Below are 4,465 nucleotides of genomic sequence, written 5' to 3' on the forward strand. Positions count from 1 at the left end.
ATACAAGTTGGCCTGTTCATAAAGCATGACAATGTAGTTCAACTGCGCCCCGATTTCAAAACGCACACGTCTTCTTTTGAAATAAACTCTGTAATTTAAGACATAACCTATACATACCTAATACATTGTTTTGTATAAAACAGGGTATCTCAGATAGCTAATGGCATTATTGAAAAATATGGTGGCATATTTCTGCCATGGGATAGCTTGGTAGCTATCGCGATACTTAAAAATAATATATTGATAAAATAAAATTTTCTGAAGATTATCTTGGTTGTCCAAAGTTTCCTTGAAATATTACTGCGATCTATCTCCCATCTAGCAGAGGCTTCATGGATGACCTCGCGTTGACAACAACAAGTCACATACAAGCTAGATGGATGCTGACAGCTCTGACAGACGTTGCCTCCTGGGCAAGAATGAAGTTCAAGGCTGCTAAATCCAGATCTCTCATCATCTCTCATCATAAAGAAGAGACAGACTTCAAGTGCAGAACGAGGAGATCCCATCCATAGTAAAGAACCCGATAAAGTGCCTGAGCAAGTGGTTTGACGCAAGCACAATGTCAAGAAGCTCGAGAACGAGGTAGAGGACGGCTAAGATAGATCTTTGCGGACTACCCGGTAAGTTTAAAGCCTGGCTCTACCAGCACGCCCTACTCCCAAGGCTGACTTGGCCACTGATGCTATACGAGGTACCCAGCTCAACAGTGGAAGCCCTCGAGAGACTCATGAGCCGACACCTTAGAAAGTGGCTGGCAATACGCACAAGTTTCACCAGCATAGGACTGTATTGAAAGAGCAACAAACTACAGCTCCCACTGTCTTCACTGGTAGAAGAATTCAAGACAGCCAAGACAAGACTGGTGGTAACTCTGAGAGACTCTCCAGATGAACTTATCAGTGAAGCAGGGATTGTAACCCGTACTGACAGGAAATGGTAAGCAACAGAGACGGTGAGCCAGGCAGAGAGCTCACTCAAGCACAAAGACATTGTCGGAATGACTGCTGTCGGACGTCAAGGTGTCGGTGCCACCAAGACAGTACTGTGGAGCAGGTCAGACCATGATCCAGTCAGAGGTCAGGAGAGCGGAAGAACATGCCAGACAAGCGAGGGCGGTGGAAATGGGATAACAGGGAAAATGGACCACATGGAATACCACAAACAGGAAGTCGACCTGCGGAGACATCTGGAAGTATGAACCACTGAGACTGTCGTTTCTCCTCAGTCTATTATCTTCTACCATCACCAGCGAACCTGTGCAGTTGGGGATTCACAGCCGACCTTAAGTGAGCCTATGTGACAGACCAGGCACTCCAGGGTATGTACTTTCATCCTGTTCAACATTACTGACACAGGGAAGATACAGATGGAGACATGACACAGTCCTCAGACAGTTGGCTGACTGGCTGAAGGGAGAGAGAAAGAAGGAACGTGGAAGTAACCCCCATCGAAGTCATATCACCTTTGTCAAGCCGGGTGAAACTGCAAAGAGAGCAAACCAACAATCATCGATCCGGATGGAACATGGAAGTTGGCCTCGGGAGGAGACTTGTATTCCCAGACATTGTCCAGACCACCTTGAGACCAGATATCGTTCGGTGGTCCAAGACTGGGACGAAGCTCATCGTCATTGAGCTTACAATACCATGGGAGACAAGATGTGAGGAGGCCTACGAGAGGAAGAAGGCGAAGTACACAGAGCTTCTGGATCTTTGCAAGCAACGAGGCTGGCGTACTTGGATTTTCCCCGTTGAAGTAGGGGTTAGAGGGTTCTGTTCGCAGTCCGTTTGCCGACCGATGCTGATTGAGGAGCAGTCTACAGTCCATAATAGGTACTACGACTGTATTTCTACACACACGATAATCCGCATATATATCCCGATATTTTTGCGCAAGTGCCCCACAGCTGCCGTTCTTTAGCTAGTCAGCTACCGCGATACATCAAAAATTATCTTGATATTTCTAACTTTTTCGAAAGCTTTTTAGCCTCAAGTTTCCTGGAGGTAAAATGCATATATAGAAAATATTACTTATTAGACAGTTACCACAAAAAAAAAAAAAAAAAAAAAAAAATAATCCTGGAAAGTTCGGAATAGTATCGTGATAGCTACCTGTGTCGCGGCAGTTTCGAGCAATAGCGCAAGATATTACGCTAAAACAATTTCATGAAATAAAGAAATATCTAGAAAATATTACTTATTGCCGGAATGTTTTCAGAAGAATGCAAGTTTAGACAATAATCGGTAGAGCTAACTAGCTACCTCGTGGCCGATATATGCCACTGATTGAAATAAGTAATAAAAAAAGACATTTTGCCGAATCTTTTATGCCAGTCTTCTGCCGTTGTTTAGTTTGTTTTCGTTAGTTATTCTAGTCACATCAATACAGTTTACATCATACAGCGACGCTCAAACTTTATCGAAATGTGTAAGGTCCGACATGTCTCCGCAACCTACAGTAACAGGCTGGCACCTGTGTATACCCTCCGACTAGGGCGAACTCGATCCTTGGCGAGCAAAACAACCAAACAGGTTAGCAGCATGTGAACCTTAACGCTTTTGTAGGGCTCAAGTTATTAATCTATATGTCACGCCATTAAGTGTTCACCTACGCATGACAGTATTATTATAGGTACGTATTGCTTTATTACTGGTAACTGATAACATATAAACACATTGCGCTTGAAAAGTAGTCCCGCAAATGTTACCCTGTATGCTCTAATAATTCTTTAGTCTGTAATTAACATATGCATTGTGTTTATTTATACCGTATCTATGATAGGCTCAGATCTATACACAGACAAATAATGTTATTGTTTTAATTTATGCTATTTCTCGTCTATGAGACTAAATGGGCTTTGTCATAATGTCGAACTAGGCTATGTGATTTATTTTGAATAATGGTCTTCTTTACTCAAACGAGAACAAGAGCTGTCGCAGGACAGCAACGATCGATTATTCAAGGCTTTGCCACTGAAAAATGTTAAAATATTTAAAACTTAATCTACAAGAATTATGGAACTCCCCCTCTTATGGAGCTAAATGAGAAACAATGCTAAGTCAAAAAGGACATGACCCTGTGAAAATGCAAGATATAGTTATGGTACCTATACGTAGTGCATGTCAAATCGTCACAGTGAACAGTTGTGCAAAGCACACGTGTTTATTGAGATAACCAGTTTACAAAAGCTAAATCAACAAGAGCTCGTCGAACACGAAATGCCCCCTTGATGCATTTAGTAATTGCACAAGCAACAGAAATTATATGCTCACTGTAAACAAAAGTTCTACCATTCTGGTTTAATCTGACCTTGACATTTAACCTATTGACACTAGGCCAAAGCGTTCTTGAGTTATTGCCTGGAAACCATTTTACTGTTCCTGGTCACTGTGACCTTGACCTTTGACATACTGACCTCAAAATCAATAGGGGTCATCTGCTGGTCATTACCAACCTGCCTATCAACTTTCATGATCCTAGGCCCAAGTGTTCTTGAGTTATCATCCGGAAACCGTTTTACTATTCAGGGTCACTGTGACCTTGACCTTTGACATACAGACCTCAAAATCAATAGGGGTCATCTGCTGGTCATTACCAACCTCCCTATCAATTTTCATGATCCTAGGCCCAAGTGTTCTTGAGTTATCCTCCGGAAACCGTTTTACTGTTCAGGGTCACTGTGACCTTGACCTTTCACATACTGACCTCAAAATCAATACGGGTCATCTGCTGGTCATGGCCAACCTAACTATCAATTTTCCTGACACTAGGCCAAAGCGTTCTTGAGTTATTGCCTGGAAACCATTTTACTGTTCCTGGTCACTGTGACCTTGACCTTTGACATACTGACCTCAAATTCAATAGGGGTCACCTGCTGGTCATGACCAACCTGCCTATCAACTTTCGTGACCCTAGGCCTAAGCGTTCTTGAGTTATCATCTGGAAACTGTTTTACTGTTCAGGGTCACTGTGACCTTGACCTTTAACATACTGATCTCAAAATCAATAGGGGTCATCTGCTGGTCATTACCAACCTCCCTATCAATTTTCATGATCCTAGGCCCAAGTGTTCTTGAGTTATCATCCGGAAACCGTTTTACTGTTCAGGGTCACTGTGACCTTGACCTTTAATATACTGACCTCAAAATCAATAGGGGTCATCTGCTGGTCATTACCAACCTGCCTATCAACTTTCATGATCCTAGGCCCAAGTGTTCTTGAGTTATCATCCGGAAACCGTTTTACTATTCAGGGTCACTGTGACCTTGACCCTTGACATACAGACCTCAAAATCAATAGGGGTCATCTGCTGGTCATTACCAACCTGCCTATCAACTTTCATGATCCTAGGCCCAAGTGTTCTTGAGTTATCATCCGGAAACCGTTTTACTGTTCAGGGTCACTGTGACCTTGACCTTTCATATACTGACCTCAAAATCAATAGGGGTCATCTACTGGTGGT

This window comes from Mercenaria mercenaria, chromosome 5 (assembly GCF_021730395.1).
Source record: "Mercenaria mercenaria strain notata chromosome 5, MADL_Memer_1, whole genome shotgun sequence".
In the NCBI taxonomy this organism is placed as follows: domain Eukaryota; kingdom Metazoa; phylum Mollusca; class Bivalvia; order Venerida; family Veneridae; genus Mercenaria; species Mercenaria mercenaria.